The 12,652-nt window shown below is 62.6% G+C and overlaps 1 long non-coding RNA gene across 1 annotated transcript; it reads left to right on the top strand.

The window, feature by feature from the left end:
• The first annotated feature begins 887 nt into the window (after positions 1-887).
• Positions 888-9,986, top strand: LOC145531898 (uncharacterized). The gene is made up of 2 exons (XR_014072843.1): positions 888-1,301; positions 7,680-9,986. It is a non-coding gene; the product is annotated as an uncharacterized LOC145531898 (long non-coding RNA).
• The last annotated feature ends 2,666 nt before the right edge of the window (positions 9,987-12,652 follow it).

Below are 12,652 nucleotides of genomic sequence, written 5' to 3'. Positions count from 1 at the left end.
CTGGGGGTGGGGGCTGACTGGGAGCCCCTCCGTAAACACCCCCAGCTCTGCAGGACATCCGCCAGCCACCAGCACTTGGCACCAGGCTCGGGGTACGTTTGCAGGTGGAAATCTTGGGTGTGTGTTTTACACTCAACAAAGAGAAGGACTCGAGTCTGTCTGGCTCATGTGTGTGAAGCTGTACGTGTGTGGCGGCCCCCCTCCTGAGCCCACATCCATCCGCTGGTTTGGGCTGTGACTTCACGGGCTGGGGAGGGCCCTGCCTCCCAGGAGATGTGAGTCTTCCGGGCATCAGGAAACCCGGACCCCCTCGGGGAAGCTCAGCTGAGGCTGCTGGCCTCCAGGGACCACAGCCTGGAGTGTCCAGGTGCCCATGAGGGGATCCAATGGGGGGGCTCGCGCCTCCAGGACCCTCGGGGGAGTTCGTTCACTCCGCTGTCTGCCCCCACTGCGGGACACCCCTCAGTGCGTGGACCGTTCTTAAGAACTGAGTGTCCCCATGATGTAGAGACCCCTACATGGACCACAGAGTCTCAGCGTGGGGGCATGAAGACCCCTTCCCCCCGGGCAAGGGGGGCACCACGTCATTTCCCCTTCAAAGCCAGCACCCCCCCTACCCCCCACATCACACCCTCTGACAGGGGGCCTGGGGATCGTGTGGCCTGGACCAGGCCCCCCATGGGTGGAAAGCTGAGATGCCAGCAGAGGGAGCCTGCAGCCCGGCCCTGGTGGCCCTGCTTGCCTCACTCCTTGGCTGGGGTGGCTGTGTACTCAGTGCCAGCGCCGGCCTCGCAGGGTGGGAGGACACCCTCAGATCAGGGACGCCCTGGTCTGCATGAGGGTGTGGACATGGAAGGAGCCGGTGACCCGGGCCTGCGGCCAAGGACAGACAGCCCAGGACCTGCGGCGCTTCCCCAGGGGCAGGTCAGTAGGTAGTACCCAGGACGGGCGGAGAGCCCGAGGCTGTGTTGCCTGCAAGTGGGAGAGTGTCCTGCATGCTGGTGCCCAGGGAAGGCCAGGGTCCCAGCCTGTGTGGCCCTCCTACGAGACCAGCCTTCCCCCCCATCCAGCCCGCAGTGCTTCCCAGCGGGTCAGCAAGGACCAGCCCACCTGCCTCAAACCTCCCCACCCACCTCACGCCACCCCACCCTGGTTGGCAGGAGGACCAGGACTAGATGGAGCAAGACCACAGAGGTGCTGAAGCCCAGCCACCCCGCTGAGTGGACGGCCCAGCTCACCTGGCCAGCGGCTGGGGTTTGGCCCACGAGGAGTGGACCAGGATGGACCAGACTAGAAGCTTGGTGAGCAGTATCCCCAAGCCTGGATGGAGACCCCCACTGTCCTCACCCCTCACCCCGAGGAAGCCTGGCACGTAGTCAGTACTGTGGGCAGTTCTGGGCCCCCCCAGGGGAAGGGGCAGCTTCGATCTTGCCTCCCCCACAGCCAATACCTCCTTTCCTGGAGTCTGTGGGGTCCCCGTCCTCTGGCCAGTAGGGCTCTGGGCCATGGGTCACCCTGGATCCTCAGGGAGGAGACAGGCCCCCCAGGACCCTAGAGCGCCTATGGGAAAGCCAGGGTTTCAGATGTCTGGGGGCCGCACCCCGGTCCCCCACCAGCTGTGGAGTTGTACTCAGCACCAGCGGGGGAGGCTCTGCTGGTGGGACGTGTGCCCTGAGGACCACCAGGAGCGGCTGGCCCCGGGCTGGGTCCGACCCTCACTTTCAGCCAGGCTGAGTGGGCAAGCTGCCCTCAGTGTCCACTTGGGCCCAGCAGGAAGCCCCAGACCTGAGTTCCACCATCACAGCTGATGGGCCCGCAGCTCTAAGCCACTTGGAGGACTCCTGGGCTCCTCCCCTGAGAGCAGGACAGGGGACACAGCATTCTGCTCTCCAGGGACCCAGGGGTGTCCGGGACACGCTCCCCTCCTACTGCTTTAGCGAGCGGCCAGCCCATCTCCTGGCACTGGGGCTCCTCCGCCCCCCCGGAGCCCAGACACAGCCGGTGCACGTGGTGGTTGCCTGGCAACCCCGCTGCAGCGCCGCGCCCCCACGCCCACGCAGGCCAGTCCTGCCTCCCCCGGCACCTCCGGCTTGGCCAGCCTGCAGGAGGGGGTTGTGGGCGGGGTCACCCCGGGGTCTTGGCCGGGGCTGGCCCCTCTGCAGACGAGCCCTGCAGCCTCTCCCCTGCCCCCTGGGCTGGGCTCCGGCTGCAGGCCCCGGGGGGACGGGTCCTGGTAAATGGGGCATCTGCTGGTCCAGCCTCTGTCCTCAGCATCTGATGCCCAGTCCCAGCAAGAGGAAGAGAAAGCAGGGCCCCAGCTGCCAGGAGCCCCTGCCCTCTTAAACCTCTGAGCGGCCCCTGGCACATAGGCCTCTGGGCAGGCCTCAGACCAGGAGACAGACTCCAAACGGCTGTGCTGGGTCAAGGTCTCAGGCTGCGTGGAGACCTGATGGAGGCCACACTGCTTTTTTGAGAAGTGGAAGCCCGATTTTAGGCCGGCGGGTGACAGCCCCCCCAGGTGTGAAGTGTGATCTGTGCTCACCTGATGGGTGTGATGCTCTCAGTTAGAGCAGTGACATCTTCAGAGCGAGGGTGAGGCCTGCTGTCACACCTGGAGATGGAGCCCACGTGCCCTTCACCACCTGGGGTCACGCTGGACCAGAGCTGGGACAGGACCCAGGCCACTGGGTCTCACCGTTCCGGCGCCCACCCGGGAACTCACCCTGGTGCGGGGGCTGCCTTCATGCCGTCTGATCTCTGCAGGGTCCCCAGTTCAGCCCTCGGGTGGCCCTCCAGCCACATGCACCCCTGTGGTCCAGGTCTCCCAGCGCTGCAGTCCCCGCTCTGACAAGGGGCTGGGGGCCTTGCTGCTGTCCACCTGGAGGCAGGCTGACCACAGACACCGGCTCTTCCCTCCTGGTGCGGGGCCCCAGCATCCTGGCTGAGCCGCATCCCCTGGGCAAGGAGGCACCGGCTGGTCCTCCTCTCCAGGGACACACAGGCTGTTCTGGGTGGGGGGCTGAGGGCGGGACTGGGCCCGGGCTCTTCGCCCCTACCCCCAGGCCCGCTGACCCACCCTGGGGCAGACACGCACCAGCCTGCAGTGTCTCTTTATTATTCTTATTATTTATTTATTTTTGGTTGTGCTGGGTCTTGGTTGCTGTTTGCGGGCTTACTCTAGAGTGGCAGTTGGGGGTTACTCTCGAGTTGCGGGGCACAGACTTTTCACTGCAGAGGGGAAAAGCAGTCCCTCTTGCAGAGCACAGGCTCTAGGAGTACGTGTTTCAGTAGCTGTGGCCCCTGGGCTCAACTTCTCCGAGGCGTGTGGGATCTTCCCAGACCACGGATCGAACCCACGCCCCCACGCTGGCAGATTCTCACCCACTGCACCTCCAAGGCCATCCCCCACTGAGGCTCCTACCTCCCCTCTGACCTCCACTCTGGACAGCGTCAAGGCGCTGGTGAGGCCTAGCTCTGTGGACACCTCGGGTCCTGCGGGGCTGTGGGGGGCACCTGAATGGGCCTGGCATCCCCCGGGCAGTGAGGGGGGGTGGCCTGGAGTCCTCCGCCCCCCCCCAATGGGCCCTTCCAGAGGCACCTCAGGTGCTGCAGGTGAGGGTGGGGCCCACGCAGCTGCCTTGAGGGTCCCTGGAGCTCAGCAGATGGCCCAGAGGCTGGGATTTCCAGGAGCCCCCACTCCTCACAGCCTGGAGAAGGTGTATGCCAACCCCCACCCCCTCCATCGGGGCTGTCAGCAGGGCTGGAGAGGCTGAGCCCCATAGTTCCGTGACTCCGAGATGAGTCCTGATCCACAAAACCAGTGGGGGGGTCCTGCCCCCATTCCAGGGTGTTGGGGGCAAAGGGGCCCCGCCTGCCCGGCTCTCAGCAGGGATGGTGTACGCCAGTTATCTCCGCCAGTAAGTAGCCAGCTCAGGGCTCCAAGAGCCCAAGTGTGACTGCTTGTTGGAAACAGAAAAGCAATATTTGCGTTTCAAGGCCATCAGCCCTAGAAACCAAATATTTTGTTTGGGAATCAGGCCTGGCGCACTCTTACGAGCAGATGCCCAGTGCCCATTGGGGAGGAGACAAGGCCGGAGTCTGGGAGCCCCTGGCATCTCCAAGCTGCCACCCCGAGGCGAGGGTGACACCCACACCCTCATTGGCAGGTGGTGCCCTGCCACCTTCCCCTGGCCCCACCCCATCCCCTCAAGTGATGCTCTAGACATCTGGGGACAGCGCTAAGGGCCCCTGACTGGGCCCTGGGTGTGGCCTCAGCCGTCTGCAGGCTCCCGAGGACCCTCCGAGGCCTTTGCACCCGGCGGGCTCCCCCACAGTTCTCCTGGAAACCTGAGCCTGAGCCCTCCTCTCAGGGAACAAGGGGCTCTGAGCCTCCCTGACCCCCTAGCACCCTGCCTCTGATCCTTCGACTGCTCACAGAGCCCCCCAGGCTCAACCTGAGACAACACGTCCCTCGGGTGTTATCTTGCTTAACCCTCGGGGTGAAGTTTAAGGAGACTGTTTAAGGAGCGTCCCGGCAGGGATGGGTAACCTCTAACCCTGAAGTCTGCCCCTCCCAGCCTGTACTTCCTGTTGGTGGGACTAGGGGGCCAGCCTTGCTCGATTCGGCCTTTCTGCCTTGTCCCTGGGATCCTGTCTCCCCTGGCACGTGTGCTCCTTAGGCACTTTTGGAATGAACAGTGAATCGGGGCAGCTCCAGGGCGGTGCAGCGAGAGCTGACTCCTCCTCCTGCCCGCCCCTTCCTGCTTGTGTGAGTCACTCAGTTGTGTCCACCTCTTTGTGACCCCGTGGACTGTAGCCCGCCAGGCTCCTCTGTCTGTGGGATTCTCCAGGCAAGAATACTGGAGTGGTTTGCCATTTCCTTCTCCAGGGGATCTTCTCAATCTGGGTATCGAACCTGGGTCCCCTGTGTTGCAGGCAGATGCTTTACCATCTGAGCCACCAGGAAAGCCCCCTCCCTACTTTCCACCACACTCCTAGCCGAGCCCAGTCCAGCCCTCCTCCTCAAAGGTCAGCTTTGCCCTCTCTCTGGAGCACTGGAAAGTGTAGTCCGAAGACCAGAGGCATCTCTTGTGTATGTGAGCTTTGTGGGCAGGGGGGTCCTCTGTGCCTGAGACTGATCATGCACCCTCCTGGGGAGAGCCTCGGGTCGGGGCCGGGGTTGGGTCACCAGGAGGCTCCACTACAGGCTCTGAGATAGTGGACGAGACCTTTGTCAGCCTTGGTCGCTCCTCTGGGAGGAGGAGGGGGGCCCACATCTCCATGGGTCCTGTTCACCCAGGCGAGGCCCCCGCCAGCACCACGGACCTCTGGGATGCTCTGGGGCCGTCTCTGTTCTCCAACTCTCGCTGCCCCGTGGATGGGCCCAGGGAGGGGACACACCCCCTCCCCCCACCACACCTGGGCCTCCTAACCCCATCAGGTGTCTGGGGGGCGGCTGCAGAGTCAGAGATGGGGTCCCCACCCTGTCACCAGGTAAAGGACACTTAAGTGGGGCAAATGGAGGGGCTCGGGGGTCCTGGGGCTCTGTTACCCCCTGAGTGTGGGGCCAGGGCCCCTGGAGCCCACAGTGTGGGCTTCAGAGAGCCTTCAGAGAGCCTCCGCCGGCCCAGCCCCGGGTCTGGAGGGGACGGGTCAGGGGGCGGCCTGGGTGCTGGCTGTCAGAAGCTCTGTGTTGTCTGCACGTGCAGCCAGGTTGAGCACGTGATTGGGACCCTCCCTAGGCTCAGCAAGCGAGCAGCCCCTCCCCAGGCGGGCCCCTCCTCTGGGCTGTGCCTAACGACATCACTGCAGCCCCCAGGAGCCGCCTGGGCACCACGGGGCCACCAGGAAAACGTGGAGACAAGGGGCTGTGTTAGGAGGGAGCCAATCTCTGCCTGGCTGCCCAGCCCCCAACCCAGGCCTCTCCCACCTGCCCTGGATGCCCCCAAACCCCAGCACCAGGTCCCCACCCGGCTTCTCTGGAGGGCATCAGGAGGCCTTCCACAGCTGCCCACGACTGGTCACCATGGCTGTTTCCATGGAGAGCACCCCCGCCCAGCCACTCCAGCTCTGCCCCCAGGATGGCTGTGGAGGCAGAGATGGACACAGCGAGGGTAGAGGGGGCCAGAGCTGCGCCAAAGCCAGGCTGGAGTCCCTGAGGTTCCTCAGGACACAGACAGGACTCAGATGTGGCCCAGGACCCTGGGAGCAGCCATCCAACGGGAAAGCAGGACCCCTCCAGCTCTCCTTGGTGGGGACGACACCTCCCCCAGCCGCCTCTTGCAGGGAAGGAGTAGTGGCTCATGTCACCCCAAAAGGTCTCTTCCAGTAACCCACACTGTCCACACCCTCCCACTCAGCCTCGACTCCCAGAGACGGAAACAGAAGGCACTTCCAGCTTCACTATTTTTTCCAAGATCTTTACCTCTATTGAGGAATAATTGCATGTAGTGAAAAGCTCAAATTTCAAGAGTACAGATCTCATGGGGTTTTGAAGAGTCAATAAGAGTTTGTTCTGGTGGGCAGAATAAGGAAAGACATTCTTGCTAGGGAGACTGACCAGCAACAGATCGGGGTTTTTTTTGTGGGGTGGGGGGATCTTAGTCCCTCCACCAGGGAAGTAACCTGTACCCCCTGCAGTGGAAGCATGGAGCCCTAACCACTGGAGCACCAGGTCAGTTTGCTGGTATGAACCCTGAGGGACAGTGATGCTGTGAGCTGCGTCTATGGTGGCCCATTTATCAGAGCTACAAGAGAGATTCGGGGAAACTAAGATGAGCACCCCCCCAGGTTAATTACGGGATGTTTGCGGTGTGACTAGGTCACAGCCTGTCCGAGAGATCCAGTGGAAACCTGGATCGCCTTCTGGTCGCCCTTGAATCCGTGTCCAGGGAGCCGTCCGGCCGAGGCTGCTGGTTAACCCCTCGCTCTTGGCCCATCTCAGTGTCTGCTACTCTCCAGTCACTGCCAAGGAGCCAGCAGCTTTGGGTATGAAGCTCGGAGGCCTTTCCTGGGAAAGTTAAAAGGCCCTGGGCCCCCTGCCCCCGAGCTGTCCCCACAGCCCTCCCACCACGCCCGCCCAGGAGCAAAGTCAGCGCCTGGCTTCCAGCTCCAGCCTGCTCCCCACCTCGCGCTGTCTGTCTGTCCCCTGGGCTCTGAGGCCCCCGGGGCACAGAGGGGTCTCCTTCACCCAGGGGATGAGAGGCAGGCAGTGTCTTCTCTTCCCAAGAAACCCCCCATGTACCTCCTCTTGCAGCCCCAGAGCCCCTTCCTCACTCGAGGTCTGTGAAGGGGGTGGTTTCATCCCCAGGTCCCTGCCATCTCAAGAGTGTTGCCTCACCCCGACACTGACACTCTGGGCTGGGGGTCCGCAGAGCAGGTCAGAGACCAGAACAAGGGTCAGAGGTGGGGGCCCAGGGTGCGGGGCGGCCAGGTGGCAGGAGGAGCCGTCTGAGCTTCCTGCCTGAGACCAGCAAGGGGGAATTTGGGTCACGGGCTTCCGGGCCTGGCCGCCACTTCCCAGCAGCTGACAATGGAGGTGCGAGGCTACAGAAGACCCTAGGCCTCTGCTCCTCCTAGGCTCTGTCCTGCTTCTCCCTGTCTGTGTATCTGTCTCCCTCCAGCAGGAGACCCTGATAGATGGACAAGCAGGGCCCAGTCTTAGGTCTTGTTTGTTACAGCCCGTGACCGCCCTGCCGCAGGCACGATGGTCCAGCCCATCTTACAGATGAGGGAATTGAGGCGAGTCGTACACCCCTGAAGTGGAGTGCCCAGTCCTTGGCCTGAGCCCACGCCTGCTCCAGGGCCAGGGGAGAGCCAGGCAGGGGCTGAATACATCCAGCGTGCCCCTCATCCCCCATGAGGATTTGGGCCCCTCAGGGGCTCCCCCACTCTGCCCTGCTGCTCCTTCAGCCCTGCTCATGCCCTTGGGTCCAGCCCCAGAGCTGGACAGCCTCAGGAAGCTCCGGGTCTACCTGGAACGCAGCCGTCATCCTGGCCCGGGGCACAAGCTCTCTCTCCCAGTTCCCAGGGTCTGCAAGACATCACAAGGGGCCAGCCGCCTTGCTCACTTCCTCCGAGAGGCCCTGACATTCCACAGATGCGGCTCGGCCTGGCCACGTGGGTGCTGCGTGTGGGAAGCCACCCGCCAGGGCGGGAGCCGAGCTGGACACCTGGCGCCCCTCCAGCCCCGTTCTGGCTGCACAATGGCCCCACAGCTGCAGCTGCCCACAGACCTGCGGTGCAGAGGGGCGCCAGGTGAGGGCTCCCATGGCCCCCCTTGGAGTTGCTGAGTTGTCGTGGAGACCCTGGGCCCTGGACTGGACGTCTACCTCCTGCCAGCCGCACAGAGACAGTGGGGCCTGGAGACAGAAGGCCATGGGGCTGCAGCACTGCTGCCCCACCCCCTCGGTGCTCAGCTTGCCGCACCTTCTGGAGGAGTCGGGGGGTCAGCTGGGAGGGGACAGTGCAGCCTGGAAACTCCACCACAGCCCCTTGGCGGCACCAGCGCTTTCTTAGGGGACAAAGACCAAGCCTTCCAATTCAGAAGGAAGGTTGAAGGGAAGGGGAAATTCGGAGATGGGTTGTTCTCAGCCTCTGGGGGCACAGACTGCCGTCTCTGGTCACTGAAGGTCCCAGTTATCCCCAGCACAATCCCCACACATCCTGCCTGGTCTCCCTCCACTCTTGAACTCCAAGTCAGGAACCAGGGACCACGGGCTCAGACTCGCCTGCCTGTCCATCGAGGGATCAGTCTTGGGCTCTTAAGGAGCCTGAGGCCACCCAGGGTTACACTTGGTTGACCCCCAGCTCAGTACAAGTGACACTGGCTGGTAGGTTGAATTGTCTCCCCCAGGAGATTGGTTAGGGTCCCGACCCCCAGGAGATAAGTTGGAGTCCCAACCCCCAGCAGATAAGACGGGATCCTGACCCCAGTACCTGGGAATGGACCTTATTTGGAAATTGCTCTTTGCAGATGAGTCACTGGGGACCCTGGTCCCTTGAGTGCTGTCCTTATGAGAGAGGAGACTTGGCGACTCACACACACAGGGGAGGCCGAGTGATGACAGGCAGAGGCTAGAGGGAGCTGGGCGGGGCAGGAAGAGCCTCGAGGCCTCCTCACTCCTGGACTCTGGCCTCCAGGGCGTGGGAGGATGAGCTCCAAGCCGGCTCTGGCCGCCCGAAGCCCCGGGGGAGCTACACGCCCCGTGTCCTCCCCCCGCTCCCTGCGACGGTCCCTCCAGCCCCGTGGCCTCACCCTGCTCCTTGCGATGGTCCCTTTAGCCGCCCACTCTCAGGCCGCCTCCCCGCTGGACAGTGCTGGACGTGAGCCAGTCTGGCCCCACTGCACCCCTGCCCCTCACCACCCCGGCCCCCCCAACATGTCAGACTCCAGTGGGTCACCAGGACTCCAGACGGGAAGCCCTAACTGGCGCTGCCCAAAGGGAGCTGGTGCCAGAGGAGCCAGGGTGGGTCTCCATGGCAGCCGTGGTCCTCTGGCCAGGTCCCCCTGCTGGGAGCCGCTCAGTCAAGGGCAGTGCTGAGCACCCACTGCACGCAGGGAGTGCCGCCAAGCCTGCAGCACTCAGAATCCTCGTGAATGGCACGGGGCAGGGGGTGACAGTGCGTGTAACAGGGAACTGGCCCAGTGCAGGCGGGCTTCCTGGAGGAGGCAGCGCCTCACAGTCACAAGAGCACTTGCAAGGCAGTCCCAACCCCCAGGCCTGCTTGGCACAGTTGGTGCTCAGTAAACAGGGCCCCACGGAGAAGGCTGGAGACACTGTGTGAGCATCCGCCAGTGGCCAGCCCTGAGAGCTGGGCCCAATCGTCCCCTCGGAAGGAGACCCCTCGAACTCCTGCTGTTTCGCTGGCCAAGTGAGGCCTGCCCTGTCTTCAGGACCGGTCCCCACGTCTCCCTGGGCCACCCTGTCAACTCATCCTGTTTAAATATTTAATCCTGTTAAATATTAAACCTCTTCCAAGCCCCAGTTATGGTCAGATCGATTCTGTGCTGCGGTTGTGCTGTCTGCTGGCGTTCTGCCTCCTGGCACCCGGGTTGGCCTGGGGTGTGTGGAGGGGAGAGGGCCCACATGTGCTGCCCAGCACGTGGCTGGGGGCAGGAGCGGACAGGGCCGGGACCCCGGAGGACGCGGGGCGTCAGCCTGAAGCCCAGGGGCAGGCAGCCCCGAGCCTGCATGGCTCTCCTGCTTTCGCAGCCACAGCCACAAGTGGACAGAAGCAGGGTCTGGCGTCTGTCTTCTGGCTGTTCTGTGAACCAACAAACCCTCCTCTCCACTCTCACCGGGACCCTATCTTTGCCTGGGTCCTGCAGCCGCTCCGGGTCCAGCCTCAGCAGGGATTTACTCCTAGATATCATATCCATCCATGTCCATGTTTGGGCTCCGTGTGTCTCTGGAGTCTGACGTGTCTTGGGCTCCGTGTGTCTCTGGAATCTGATGTGTCTCAGCTCTCATCAGTTCTGGAGAATTCTCGGCTGTAACGGTCCCACTCCTGCATCTCCTTCCTTTCTTCTCTGGCGCTCCTTCCAGGACAGGCATTGCAAGTATTTCAGGCTTCGCAGGCCCAAGTGTCTTTATCAATGATGTGACTGCAGCTTCAGTGTGAAAGAGTTCACAGATGACACGTGAGCTCCTGGGCGAGGCTCTGGTCACTCACCCCTGACCTCCTGACCTCTCTTTCATTTCCACCTTTTGGTCGCTCTGTGGGGCACTCAGGGTGGTCCCCAAATCTTTATCTTTCAGTTCACTAATTCTCTCCTCAGCTTCGCACGATGTGATGTCCACCACTCTGTGCAAAGCTCAAAGGTCATCCTCACATCTCCGAGCTCCACTGCCCTCCCCACGACGTCTCGTCCTTTCCTGGGGGCTTAAGCTCCTTCTTGTGTGTTTTGAGCACTCTTCCACACCCTCTTCCTATTTCTTGTCTCTAATGATGTGTTATGGGGTGTTGTCGTGTGTGTGTGTGAGTCGCTCAGTTGTGTCCGACTCTTTGTGACCCCATGGACTATAGCCCGCCAGGCTCCTCTGTCCATGCAATTCTCCAGGCAAGAGTACCACAGTGGGTTGCCATTCTCTCCTCCAGGGATCTTCCCGACCCAGGGATTGAACCTGAGTCACCTCTTTCAAAAACTATTTGTTCATTTATTTATTTTTTTGGCTGCACCGTGAGGAATCCTAGCTCCCCACCTGGGATGGAACGTGTGCCCCGGGCAGAAGTCTAGAGTCCTACCTGCTGGACCATCAGGGAATTCCCCAGCTCCCGTTTCTGAGCTCATGGACCTGATCTCCTTGTGAGCTGAAACTGGTTGGAGGGCTGCCCCTTCAGAGGAGTTGACAGCTCGTGGTCTAGGTACCTGGGGTTGTCGTTGGCCCAGTTTCTCGGTCATGTCTTCGTTGGAGGACTCCCAGGCCTGCAGGGCCTGTGCCAGGCCAGGGACACACCTCTCCCTCCTGCCCAGGGGCCAGGCAGACACAGGCAACACCGGTGCCTGGACCTCTCCAGCCTCCTGGTCCCCGGTTCCAATCCTTGCCCCACCAGATGGAAAGCCTTGCCTCTGCATGGCAGTCAACACCGAATCCCCTGGTTAGGAGACCAAACGCAAGCCGTCCCAGCCCCTAATCCAGATGGAGAGTGCACATCCCTGGCTCACCGTCTGGTTCCCCGTGCCCCCCACCTCCTGCAATCAGTCTGTGTCCCCCAGACCCACGGGTGCGAACCTGAGCCTCAGGTGATGGGCAGGAGGCGGGGCCTTCGGAAGGTCACCTGGCTGTGAGGGTGGAGCCTCGGGGTGGAGCAGCGTCCTTACGAAGGAGACCCCACGGAGCCCTTCTCTCCCCACCAGGACACAGAGACAGGTCGGCCGTTGGCAGCCCAGCCACGCTTGCACCTGGCCTCGGACATCCGGCCTCTGGACCTCAAGGAGGAAATCCCTCTTGTGGACAAGCCGCCCAGCCCAGCTGTGTTCTGTGTCGGTCACCCCAGCAGCCATGACTCCCCCAACAATAGCATTCCTTTCCTTCCCTGGTGAGCCAAGCTGAGCCTTTAGAGCAGTGTCTGTGGTGGTTTGTTCAGCGTTTCCAGTGTCCGCGTGTGGGGTTTTCGGGTCATCCTTTGCTCCTCACTGCTGCTGCCCTAGGCCCCCGCCCCACCCCATCCTTCCTGGAAGTCCCTGCGGGGCCACGAGCCCCTCAGCCAGACCCCGCCTCCCGCTGGAGAGCCAGAGGGAGAAGAGGCCACAGCATCCAGAGGGGAAGCGGTGGTCAGTGTGGGCTCTGGGGATGCAGGGCAGGCTTTGTCTTCATCCCAGCGGGGCTGTTAAACACAGGCTGTCTGCTCTCCAGCTGAGGGGAAATAAAAGAGAGAGAGGATGCAGGTCTGGCATCGCGGGGAACTGACTGGCTGGGCAGCCGTGGCGATGCTTGGTGGAGCTGCGGGAAGCGGCAGCAACGGAGACCACATGGCTGTGGAGGGCACCTCCCGGGAGGCCTGGGGCACCCCGGCCCCTGAGGCCACAACGGGGCTCGAGCATGAGCCAGAATGGGGCCAGGTCTCCAAGGATGACCAGGGAAAGGAGGGCTGAATGCGGAGGGGAGTCAGGAGTGAATGATGGGTGGTGGTCAGGCGATGGTGGTCA

The sequence above is a fragment of the Giraffa tippelskirchi genome, chromosome 13, assembly GCF_054371585.1.
Source record: "Giraffa tippelskirchi isolate mGirTip1 chromosome 13, T2T-mGirTip1v1.2.pri, whole genome shotgun sequence".
Taxonomy (NCBI): domain Eukaryota; kingdom Metazoa; phylum Chordata; class Mammalia; order Artiodactyla; family Giraffidae; genus Giraffa; species Giraffa tippelskirchi.
This window is presented reverse-complemented; position numbering and strand designations above follow the sequence as displayed.